This window comes from Chroicocephalus ridibundus, chromosome 1 (genome assembly GCF_963924245.1).
Source record: "Chroicocephalus ridibundus chromosome 1, bChrRid1.1, whole genome shotgun sequence".
NCBI lineage: Eukaryota > Metazoa > Chordata > Aves > Charadriiformes > Laridae > Chroicocephalus > Chroicocephalus ridibundus.
The window spans coordinates 160,580,087-160,593,478 of record NC_086284.1 but is presented as its reverse complement, the minus strand read 5'-3'; the positions used below and the strand labels follow the sequence as shown (position 1 = coordinate 160,593,478).

At 42.5% G+C, this 13,392-nt stretch overlaps 1 long non-coding RNA gene across 1 annotated transcript; it reads left to right on the top strand.

Moving 5' to 3' along the window:
• Positions 1–989: 989 nt before the first annotated feature.
• LOC134510316 (uncharacterized) lies at positions 990–4,229 on the top strand. Its single transcript, XR_010069557.1, has 4 exons — positions 990–1,130; positions 3,011–3,093; positions 3,178–3,318; positions 4,109–4,229. It is a non-coding gene; the product is annotated as an uncharacterized LOC134510316 (long non-coding RNA).
• The last annotated feature ends 9,163 nt before the right edge of the window (positions 4,230–13,392 follow it).

Here is a 13,392-nt window from a genome sequence, read left to right as displayed (position 1 = left end):
GTCATTCAATTACAAAACCAGTTAAATGAAGAGCCAGTAAGTTACCAGCACCAAGGAATAATCTGAGAACAACATCTACATGACTGCCCTAGAATTGAAATCCCTGGTGTCTCTGAAAACTTAATGACAGAAGAAGAGCCATGCCTTGGATTCAAAACTTCAGAAAGCAGGATCTGGGTTCACATAACTTCCATAGAATTGCCTCAATTACTTTAGTGTATCTTGAAAAATGAACGAGATAAACCTAGAAGCTTGTCAGTAGAGGCACTTTCAGGAAAATTCAAAACAGGACAGCAGTGTTTCTGCTCAGGTTGGTCTTTTCTGGCGGGAATATTGCAAGATGTCTCTGAAATTATAAGGTGGAGTTTTTTTCCCAAAATAGTCACTGCAGGCCTTAAGGTTGTTGTGGGCAGCACTTACAAAGACTTTATTTTTAAATCAGTGCTGCAAGTTATTATATGCTCTCCTAGGGCTGTGGGCTGGACTGTGCTAAAAAAAGGAGCTATGTTAGTGATAAAGCAATGACTGCCCGTGCCAGTGGCTTAACCTTGTCATTGCAAATGATAGAGTCTTTTGTAAACCATTCAGAAGCAGCTGTGGGTTGGATGCTTCTCTGAAGGACACTGCAGCTTTATTCTGCAACTCAAAAAAAGGACCAACTTCTCTCCCTGATGTGAGGCTGGAACTGCAGTCAATCAGATCAGTCAGTCAAACAAGGACAGGGAGAATATCAGTACAAGCTGCAACGTTTTGCAGGCTGTTCTCATCCTGACAGTTGAAATCAGCTGAACAGTCAGGAGCAGGAAATAGCCAGCAAGTATCTCCAATACCTCTTTTCAGTGTACTGGCTCTAAATCAAGCACGGGCAGTGGCCATTTCAGAGGTGCTGGTCTGAGGCAAGGGTAGATCACGGAAGAAAAATACGTAACTCTCATCACTGTGAGTATGGTTTTATATGACACTCGCTCAGAGAGGCTGGAAGTGATGTGTCCAAGGAGGATTAATGAGTAAGTTAAAGAAGACAACAATAAATCTGGCAGACAAATTCAAAGTCATCTGAAAATCCGGCATGGAAAAATCATCCCTGCTGGAGACCTTTCTATCCACAGGTGCTCATGAAAGTGTCCAGAGTAAGTCGAGAAATAATTTTTATGTTCGTTTCATGCAAAGAAGGTGTATTGCATTTTTAACCCACTTCCTTCTGTCAGATTACCAGACAGCTGTGTGAGATTCTTGCCTGAGACAATGCAGATCTATTAATTTGGGACGCTATTTTGCCCATGTGCTGCTTTCCTTACAGTACAGAGACGGTTCCTGTATTTTGAAATATTTAAATATTTTCATATTGTAGTAACAATGTTGGAGGCAAGATGATCTTAGGATATAAATGAGGAAAAGTTTGTAGGAGGGGACATTATTAATTGGTAAGAAAAGCTATCACCTGTCTCTCTGAACCTTGCTTTGTTGTTCTCATACAGACATCTCAGGCGTGATCTGTCCTCAAAAAGAAGTCTGTAGAGCTATTGAGTAGCACAGTTAGAAGACTGCACTAATTTCTCTTCTGACCTAAACCATATCGTCTTCCACAGCACCCTACAAATGGTGATCTGTGACTAGCTTTTTTTCTGCTATCAGTCTGTACCAAAAGGTTCAGAAAGTTCCACTGATGTGCTTAGAGGCCTAAGGAAAACACTCCCATGAAAGCAGCTCTGCAGATACTTCAAATGTCAAGCACACAGATATGACTTAAGTACCACATTCTTTGTTTTCTCCATCCATGTTCTTTTGTTTTAGTGGAAATCAGTTTGTTTCTTTCCCCCTCCCATGACATGCGAGTTAATTGCTGGTTCACATCTACATGCCACATACCTGGGCGGTACAATGCAAGAGCATTTTTTAAGATACCAGGATCATCATTCATCTCAGAGAGTTACCTGAACACAAGGAGTTTTCATCAAACAGATAGGAAGAATTGGACACATGCAGTTATGCTGTACAGGAAACTTCTTGTTACCTGCTCCACTAAGGCAGATTCAAGGGACTTCATGATTTGGCCACTTGACAATCTGAGGATCAAAGGGGAAGACAGAGGTTTCCAAATACATCTATTTGTCCTCATTTGTCCACAACCTGAAAAATAACCAAGGAACCCAGTTCTTACAGACTTGCAACGAGGTTTGTGCCATCGTGCCACTAAGGGACAGATCCACACAGAAAATACTTTTGTGAATCTTGTTCCCAGTGAGCTTTGATACGATTCCCTCTGTCTGTGTCCTTCAGTAACCCTTGGACATTTAAAAACTTAACTGGATCATGAGCTCTTTGGTATCATCTATCTTGCTAATTGCTGTGATGAGGTGTCCTCAACCTCACCCCCTGCTGTGACTCCACAGTTGCTTCTTTTCTGTCTGACCTTCTTAGATGAGTCCCACAATCCTCCGGGCTGATTCCGCAGTGTTTCAAAGTAAACATGCAGGAACGGGTACGCTTTATAGAGTGCTGCTGGGGTTGGAGGAGGACTATTGGCAAGTGACTAAACAAGTTTGTTTGGTGGGAGACCAGAGACAGTGAAAGGGAATAGGTTTATGACCCTCGGACCATGTGTCATGACCTGTACTTTAAGACCTTCTGGCTTAAAGTATCGCTGGAATGTCCAAGGTCTTAGTAGGTATGTTAAGAGATTGAAGGTAGGAACATGCTCACAACAAGAAAACCAGACATGATCTCACTCTGGAAAACACACTGAAAAGAAATAATACAACGCCTACCTGCACTCTAACTACTTTTGGTGCTTGAACCTGTCTTCAAGAGTTCTGTTGCCCTCAGTGAGCTTTGGATCAGCTTCTTAGGTAAGGAGGCAAATCACCACAGCTCAAGGAGAAGGAAAAGGGACTATTAGGACACATGACATTCTTAGAAGTTCAAATACTGACAAAAAAAAAAAAGAAATTCTGGGGAAGGTTAATAAATGAGTCCCCTTCTAACCTTAATACTTACGTATTATTTCAAGCCTTTCCATGTTGAAGAGGAGTCCAGAACACCTCAGCCAGAGGGAAGACACTGTTTTCCATGGCAACATCTATGTTTTGAGAGGTAATTTATTTCCTTGTGAAGTGAAAACAACTCTATAGTACTTTTGCAAAACAAAAAAGTCTATCTTCTGTCAATGTTTTATAGCTTCTGGGACTAGCATAGGGTGCAGGATGTGCAACCTCCCATCACGGTGGGGTCTGATGCAGACCAGAGCTCAACAGCATGTGGAACAAGGACTGGCACCGCTTCCCAGGAAAGTGCTGGAGCCTGGTACTGCTCAGCAAGGTGAGTTTTCTTTTCTTTACCTGGACACAAGAATCCTCCTAGCAAAACGTAATGGCATTTTAATGGAAAAGAGGTTTGGTGAAGGTATTTTGAGAGTTCTGTAAAAGCTCCTTTGAACTTCCAGAGACAGTATTATAATGACATTGCTTCCAATTTGTATTTTTCATTCTGTATTTTTGTATTATCATCAGAGAAATTTGCTAGAAATGGGAGAAAAGTTCCTTGGACTGTGAAAGACTGAATTAATCTTCTTTCTGTTTACCTATTGACAGACCGTAACATCCGTATTCAATTGTGAAGTGTTAGAATGCTTTTGTAATTTGTTTGTAATTTAATTTTGGTTTTGTAACTCTTTTGTTTTAAATTATCTTCTGGCTCACAGAATTTGCATGTCTGCCATAGCTCTCTGTGCATGGCTAATAAGCAGCCTCCAAAGAATCAGGGGAAATTCTCTGGAAATAAAAAGAAGAAATGTACTGCAAATAACCAATTAAATGAATATTAGTTAGACAGATTATAAGATATTTTTTACAATGGGTCTTCTTTGCATAGCTCAGTGAGGATGTCTCTAGCAGGCTCTAGTGTTTTTTGCATTTACCATGGTGCATAATTTTTCATCCTCTTTCAAACTTAATGAAAATTGAATTTTTCCATGTATGAATATACGGAAATTAGACTGAAGTAAGGATGCACAAAATAATATTTATTAAGGTTTCCACAGCCATGAAGAAAAGCTCTGGCTACAGTCTGTTCACTGAAATGTATTTAGAGTCACTCTTTCTTGAGATAGACCATCTGCGCTGGGAGTATGACCTAATTTGAAGCTGACAGAGACTGAGCAACAATTCCGTTCACTAACATGGAGTTTGAAGCAGAGGCCTCCACGCTCTCTACTTCCCTGTTCTCTACTGCTCTTTTGCTGGATTTTGACATTGTGAAGTTGCCTTCTCTGGTGTCTCCAAAACAGTATTGACTGCAGTAAATTCCTTCAGCAAACGGTAAGGTACTTCAAATCCCTGCACAGATCCATTATTAGTAGACCTGTATTCTTATCAGCTCAGCTTTTATCTTTCCCTACAATTGAATTTGGATATTTTTATTTTCTAGCCCACTCTAGTTGCTCACTGGTCATTTGTTTTCATAGTTACCTCTCCTGTTGTGTTATTAAAGACTGTCCATCTATCTATCTGAAGACTAGCTCAATAGGTTCTCTCTTGCTACCATAAACTTTCTCCCACAGCTTGGGGAAAAAGTCCTCCAGTCTGAAAGTCAAGTAGACGTCTAATTCCATGGCAACTTCATGAGCTTGTTTTGACTGGACAAAAGCAGACATTCTACTGTCTTTAGAAACCACATAGTGTGGTTCTACTTTAAAACAATGTTTCATTGTTAAATTAACTAAAATTTGGCAAATAAATGCAAAAGAACCAAAAATGAAGGGGGGGGGAGTTTTTCTTGACCCACATTAAAACTTTTTTAATCTGATTTTTGGTTCAGAAAATGAAATAATGTTCAGCCCAGAACTCCAATCAAGCCTCCTTCTCTGGCTGGGATACTTTGCAAGTGTCCATTCTGCATAGTCAGAGAATGAATCACTGAGCGTTTTGAACTTTTACAGCCTGGATGGCTGTGTAAGTCCCCACCAGGAGAGCCTCCATATGTCCCATCAAGGAGAGAGGCCACCCTCAACACAATGTCCCAAATGTCTCTTGTCCTACTTCATTCTGATCAATAGACACATCAGAAATTTAACGCTCCCATGGCCCTGTGTCAATAACAACAATGAAGTATTCCCCAACTGCATAAAAGTTTGGAAAAGTCATGAATAAGTGAGGAAAACAGTCACTGAGGCTGTAGTGGCCCACTTGATGCTTCACCAAAGGACTTAGAGCTGAGCCTGTAAAGAAATGCCACCACATGCCCACAATCACAGAAGTGACGAGACAGAGCTAAAGCTGAAACATTTCCCAGCCCTGAACTTGTTGGTGTTCTGATACACACTGCTCAAGCTGATCTCACAGGAGCTCTAACCTGCACATAGAGCACATTTTATGACCCATTCCTTTTCTTACTAGTCCTTACTAATCAGAGGTGAAAGCTGTGCTTTCCTTCTCAAACTTGGGTTGAGCAAAAGCACATGTAAAAGGGGGTATTAAAACTAGAAATATCTTGTAAGGTGAATTTAAAAAGTTGTAGCACCACGCAGATTTGCAAATGAATGTCAGTAGTAATTACTCCATGGCTGGATGAAATAACAGGGGACCAAATAAAGAATCGCAGGCTGAGGTAATGGGATGTCTTCACTGGTGAAGGAAAACAACAATCCCAGGACACATCCAACTGGTGAGGGGTGTGGAGAATAAGTCTTATGAGGACTAGCTGAGGGAGCTGGAGTTGTTTAGCCTAGAGAAAAGGAGGCTGAGGGGAGACTTTATCACTCTCTAAAACTACCTGAAAGGAGGTTGTAGAGAGGTGGGAGTTGGTCTCTTCTCCCAAGTAACAGGCAACAGGACAAGAGGAAACAGCCTCAAGTTGCACCAGGGGAAGTTTAGATTGGATATTAGGAAAACTTTTTACACTGAAAGGGCTATTAAGCATTGGAACAGGCTGAGGCACCATTCCTGGAGATATGTAAAAGTCAGGTAAACATAGTGCTTAGAGATACGGTTTAGTGATGGTTTTTGGCAGAGTTGGACTAGATGATCTGAAAGGTCCCTTCCAACCTCGGCAGCTCTATGGCTCTACGATCTGTGATTGCTTTGCTGCTCACATCTTGAGACGTTTGGCCAGCCTTGAGTTACCTAAGACTGCACTGGCGCTTATATAAAGTCTTCTGGGCCTGTCACTGGACTTTTAGTCAGCATACTTAATAGTTATACAACATAATGAAAGACAGTTTACTTATGACTTCCTTCAAAAGACTATGATTTTCTTTCCTGTGTAGAATGACTTGAAGTTAAGAATTGTTCTAAAATGCTGTGGTATTAAAAACTTCACCAATTCGTTATGTGCAATTTAAACACTCGGTAACTGAGAAGCAAGAAAGCTGTCTGAAGTCAAAGGAGAAACTGGCTGAAACCAATTTCCTCTCTCAAATCCATACTCTGCCTGATGGATGACAACAATCAAAGTTTTTCAGTGCTAGAACACATTCGTTTGCTATTTAACATCTTTGGCAAACAGGAAGATTACATTAAAACGTACACCAGCAAATTGCCTTCTAAAGAGACCCTCTGCAAGTAGGAGCCGCTTCCTAGTTGGGTTATTAGCACTTGTGCAGGGTTACGTACATGTTATGTGAAAGCATGTTCAGAAAACAGAGTGCTTCCACATGTACGTGTCTAAGAAAACAAGTTGTGGTTGGCTATAGCTGACAAAAATACATTAATAAATGAAGAAAGGCTCTCCTTTTAGCAGTAATTCAGCCTCCCTGCTGTGGAGATAGAAGGTGCTCCAAGCCTCAGTTCCATCATTCGCACTCTTGCCAGACATAACACGCCGCAGAGAAGACAGCAGTTGTGTTAGAGCAGAGAAAGCAAACTCCTGCTAGACTAAAGGATCAAGAACAAAAATCCCACACAATTGTTTAGCCATAAGAGGAACGGTTAATTTTTGGCTTCAGACTCACAAGATCACAGGACCCAGCACGTAACTGCCTGTCACTGGGAAGGTTTTTAATGTTTTTTGGTTTACGAGTCCAAGATCTGCCACAGCAAACCCAAGTCCAAGCCCTGTCACATCTACCTGGGGATGGTATCCTTTTCTGGATAGGCTGTAAAGACCAACCATCAAACCCTGCCCCAGTGAAGTCAACAAGAGCTTTGCCATGAGCCTACAAGATACAGGGGTCAGTCGTACGATGACTCTTCCCAAATCCATTTGGAAAGTTTCCAGATTAGTCCTTGGAAAAGAGGAAGAAGAAGAAGGGGAAGGGGCTTAAGGGCAATGCGCCACATTTATTTCCAGGCACTGGTTGCGATACCATTAGCTAATACTTCTCTGCCCACTCCACCCTTTTAAAGTTGGTTCTGCAAGGTGCTACACAAGTGGGCTGCAGGCCAACCGCACACTTAAACACGTGCTCGACTTGAAGGACACAAATAAATCCTCTTGAATGCTCAATGTTATGCTTTCGTGAACTAGAGCCAAACTGCTCCATCCTTTGCCAGCTCTTAAGGCTACCATCAAACAAGTCTCTCCCGGTAATGCCAAATAAAGACCTTCGTGCAAGTATGCAGAGTTCCACCAACTACCTGTGTTATCTCATTCTTCTACATAGACATGCATGGGTCAGTTCAGGATATTCTGTTTCAAGCTCCTTCTATTTTATGCCTACGCTTTGTGACTTTGATCCAAGCACTTTGTTACACAGAGAAGACAGGCATTCAAAACGAGCAGCGCTGAGGATTCATTACCCCCAGTAATAGCATTAACCCTGTAGCTATAGTATATTGGCTTTAACATTATCCCCATTGCATTGTCTGGCCGGCGTTTTGTCATGTGTGTTTTGGTTTTCAGCCTTCCATCAATTCTCTCATCCAACTGGAATAGCTTCTCTCATCCAACTGGAACAGATGCCAAAATGACTTAGAAAAACGCGGTTCAGGTTCCATATAATGAAGCAAACCACAGGAATGGACTATTAGCATCAAAATTACAGAATCATTGAAACACATTAAAGATAAACATGCCATCAAAGTGAGTCGAGCAAGCATACCACTGTAACATCACTTTTTAATAGCCTGAGTTTGTACATGACGTATAAACCTTTGATTATGTACACCATACAACGTGCCATACCCTATTATTTATTCAGTGCAGTTCCCTTTTCTTTATTCACTTCTACTTTATCCCAATTCAAAACTCTATCCCCAGGCTAAAAGAAGAACCAATAGTTCTCCGTCTTCTTTAATCTACCAAAACAAGAGAGTATTTCATTAACCCTCCAAGTTGGCATCACGGTGATTTCACCAATTAACCAGCCATGTCTGTATTTTATAAGATTTCAGTCTCTAACTAAAGCAACTTATCTAAACACATTTATTTCCTTGAGATCAAATCCAAAATTCCATCTTTTTAGATCTTTCAGAGAGGGTCCAAAAGCAATTGACAATGATCCAGTTCCTGATATTCCCCAGTGCCTTTTAAAAATTACGTTGCCAAGTTCCCGTACTCTTGCCTGTCATTCAAGTGTCACAGCCAATACCACTAAAACTCAGAGGTTCGAGGGCCCAACAGCTCATGAACACAGCCACTACCTCCATGTCCTCAAACTCTTGATGTCCCCACAGGTCTGAAATAGGCTTGAAGAACCAAGAGTATTTTCTACGTAGCATCAGGACCCTTCTGCACTCTTAAACACTCTTTGTCTGTACCTCATGCGTCTCGCAATGTATTAGGGGAGCCTGGACAAAGAAACCGTGGAAAGATTGATGCGCTGGCATGGCAGTTAAGAGGAAGAATCACATGAGGCCACAATTCCATGAGAAAGGGGATGTTATAGTTTCACAAAACCATGCTTTTCAGGCAATTCCAGAGAAATTAGCTGGGAAGCAGCTTGTACAGATCGTACGGATACAGAGCAGGATCTACTGACATCAGAAACAACCTTTCCATCTGTTACAGTGCAGTTTTGAATCGCACCCGTGATGGAAGGGGAAACCACGCACCAAGGGCAGGGCTGTTTTGGAGAAGAATATTTTTTTGGCGAAGAATATTTTTTTGGCTACCAGCAGGAGCATTCCCGGCTTTTGGTGCATTTCCTTCCATTTCTCAGACCAGGCCATTTATATGCTGCTGGCAGTCGGAGAAGAATTTCCCCTTGTTACATCCCATTTAGCATGGCTTAACAGTGTGTACCACTTTTCCACATAAGGAGCAGCTACAGTTTCAGTAGGGAAGCTGCAAATACACGGTATTTGGCTACACATCGCCCAAGGTTTGGCACATTTGATACAGTTGAAGATACGGGCAGAAGGCAGAAAAAGCGACACCAATAACTGAGCCCTCTACAGGGCTTACCTAAACTTGTCTCTGTGCCCTTGTATCAACTCACGCTCGTTTGCTAGGATGCAGCCTGTATTTCATCTGCTAAGGCTGCACTGCCAAGGCTATTTAGGGTTCTGTCATGTACAGAATGACATCCTTCAAGAGCCTACGTGTTCTTGCTTTCTCTGGCCCCCTCAAAGAAATTAACTCCTTGACACAGATCTTTTTATATCGGCGATACTATACTGTACAGCTGTGCCAAGCGGGGCACACGAGACAGACGGGGATTTCCTATTTGCAGTGGATACCTTTTCCAACCACATCTTGCTCTCTTAAAAATTTACTAATTATTCCATTTGGATAATTCAAATAATAACTCCATTTGAATAGCCCAGTTCATTTTTATGGAGAAGTATTCAGAACAGCTAGCTAGATGTTGAAGTCCTTTTCCCGTACACCGCATTAGTCTTAAGTTTCACCAGTTCCACACCATTTTCTCTGCACTTTGTTTGTCACCTGAGGAGACCGATGTGAGTCAGACAGCCCAGACTTTCTCCTTCCTTATTGGAAAATGTTTACGGCCAGACAGCCCTGTCTGCTGAAGGGAGAGACAGATACCCAGGAAATGTCCTATAGACTATGGGTAGGAGGAACTGGGGTTTTTTTTAACATAGAGATGTTTCAAGACCCATCGGGATGAGCGATCGCTCTCATCTATGACCCGCCGATTCCAGCATACACAGCTTTCCACAAAGCTTTTCAGTGAAACCAAATCCCGTCCGCTATTTTCTGCGGCACCATAAGCACATGGAGATTTTTGCCATTTGATCTCCTTTCCGGAAAGCCTTCCACAGAAGCGTTAGAGCTGGAAGGAAACCTCTCTGCAGTTTTTTATCCCACACCCTTGCAGAGCAGCCTGTTTACCCATATGAAGCCCAGACCAAACCTTACAGATGAGTATCTCCAATGATGGTGACATCACCACCTTACTCAGCAGACTGTCCCCGTGTCCAGTGTTGGGGTTGGGCTTTAATTAAGTTACACAATGATGGAAAATTGTGTGCACAATGACACGTGTACAAGCCTCCTTTCTCCTGCTCCAGCCAGGGCACCGCTTTCACCACATCTTACTGAAATGTAAAAATAAAATAAATGCCAGTAATTTCATAAGCTCCTGGAGGGCAGCATTGTCATAAAGCTGTAAGCTAGTTCCCTTCATTTTTAATGCTGGAGATGTATGTTAAAAACCTCTGAACAACAAACACTTCCTCTGTTAGTGATGCCTTTGAAAGGGCGGCGGGCAGTTCAGAGAGGTCTAGCTGACTTCCAGGGTGCTCGGTCCTGGAAGATGAATCCAATGGAGTAAGAAACAACTGCTTTAGAAGCACAGCTAAACTCACAGTGTCTACACCACGCAAAAAAGCAGAAAGCCGGGTGTGTAGAGGCATCAGTAGCAATTGAGCCACACTTTTTAGGACACGTACAATTCCAAAAGCAAATCCAGCCTGCCATTTTTTGAAGCTGAATCCCCTGAAAGACTTCAAAGCCCCCACGAGAGCAACCTTCAGTGCTGGCCAGCCAAGCTGCTCCGTCTCTATGGTTTCCCAAAACCAGTGAAGCTCTCAGCTCAAGCAGTGGGGCACACAGGGGCTGACTGCGTACCAAGCTATCTGAAAGGAGAGGAAAGCAGTCTGTGCATCACTTAACTTTCAATGTGCATCACCTAACTTTCAATGCTTGGCTCCGTGCTTAGCAAACTGGTTGCCATCCGCCCCTTCAGTAAGACAGGTTCCTCCGAGAGACTGATCCAGCACAGGAATCATTCAGGAGCTTCAGCTCTCCCTCTCCAGGGACCCCTTTGACCCCAACAGTTTAGGAGCCCAGAGGCATTAGCTTACTGGCTTCATGCTTAAAGACCGGCAACGTGTCTTTTTCTCTTAACAACCCAAAGATGCACAGTCAATTGAAGGGTTGTAAAATTAGCATTCTATTGAACCAATTTTATTTTTTTTAATAACTTTCCTTTATAGATATATATATATATTTATATATTTCCAGACGTGTATGTCTTGCTGCTGGCTTCTTATCAACAGGAGAAAAACCCCAGCTCTCTTTACCTCAAATCTACTGGTTTTAATTATGAAAGCTTTTATTATTTTTACTGCTCTCCTCTGCATTCTCTCCCATGTTGTCATCTTTGCTTTCGTAACATTTGTGGTTGCAGATGACCAGCATCACAATAACTCCTGCTTGCAGTCTCTTTCCAAAAAGACTGGTCCCGAGGTTTGAACAACTTGGATGTACTGACACGTGTCTGTTTGCCCAATGCCCAGCTTCAGGAAATCCAAAGTCGTCGTGGACACACCGCCACAGGTATGTGGGCAACTGCTAAAAGATAATTCCATGGATGTCACGGCCTTTTGGGCAGCCTTCCAGTCTGACAGCTTGAGAGGATCCATTTCAAAACAAACGACAAAGGGAAGAGGTAGATGGGAATTAAAGGCTTTGAAATCAAACCCATGCAGCAACCATCGGGGCACAGCATTTGTGAGGTATTTTACCTCTCAACCCTTGCCAGCAAGGGAACAAACATATATGCGATAAGAATACCTTATGCCCTGGGAGCCTGAAGACACACTAGGAGTCTCCAAGTCAAGTGAATACAACAGCTCCGAGAAAGATGTGATGAATCCAAACACGGGATAAATAAAGAAATCCTACAATTACGTTCCAGCCACTGCTTCAAAAACCCTTACATCCTTTCACGGAAAACATGAAGAGAATTTGAAAGAAAAGGTATTCCTTTATTGTGGCGATCTTGTTTCTAATATTCAGTGAGGGAAATATTCAAATAGGAAGACTGTGGCGTATTAGCTGAGCCACATCTTGAGGATGAATAAATAGATAAATCTACTTTATCTCGGCCCCAACTAGGGTGTCTATCCACATTCCCAAACCTGCCATCACGGAACAACACAGAACTAAAACGGCACCTCATCAGTGCCCTTCCCCTTCCTTGTGGGGTACCACATAGCCCTGACGTGCCTCTCCAGGAACCAAGGATCATTCACAAAGGTACCAGCAATAATTAGCAGATGAGACAGTATCAAGGTAAAGAGGAGAATCTGTAAGGATGAAAGAGACAATTGGTGAGTTATTTGGCTGCAGACAAAGTTTCAGGGAGGTATTCAGGTTTGCCTGTATTCTATCCGTCTCTTCTTCCCCCTTCTTTCCAAATCTGCAAACATCAGACTACAGGGACAAGCAAGTCAACTTGGACATGCCTGAAATCTAGCTTTGACCTCAGAGCTTTGCTGCACAGGGGAATGAAGAGCTGTAGCCCTGAGAAGGCCCAAAGAGAACAAATGGCCTTGACAAGCTCTCACAAAGCAGATCACTCGCTGCTTTTCTTCTTCCACATGGCGAAAAGCCTTTCTGGTAGATCTGATAGCTTACATATTTAAGGACTCTCACAACCAACACCAGATGAGTCTGTGATGCAGAGTGGTCCCTTTGGACACAGAACTTAATACAGAAAGGAACAGAGGTGTTCTGGCTAATTCCAATTTTCATCAAAGAACACTTGCTCAAAGGAAATCTGTACATTGTCAAAGACCTGTTACCACACCAGATTTATACTAGCGATGGAGAACTGACATTTTAGATGTTATCATCTAACATTCTACAGAGCTGTCTTTGTTGACACAGTTCTCGAATGGAGAGACCCTCAGGGAGCCACCAACAGCCTGCTTGGAGCTGGTCCCACGCCAACAGGATCAAAGAAGTGCCAATAGACATAGGAATTCCTTGAAAGGTATCCTGAGTTCCTTCTAGACTAGTTTTGAGTAAGAGTGTCATGCAAAGACCTGATCTGAGACAGCAGCAGTGTTCAGCTACATCTCGATTCAGACTAACGGCAACACTGACTGTAAGCACTTCTGGGCAAGGTTGGCACCTGAACAGAGTTTAACAGAGAGTTCCACTCTTTGACTTGAGGACATAGCTTCCACCTGCAGGGACTCACAAGAAGGAGGTAGATGCCTCTGCTTGCGTGGACTGGGTAGATCTATACCGTGCAACACGGTG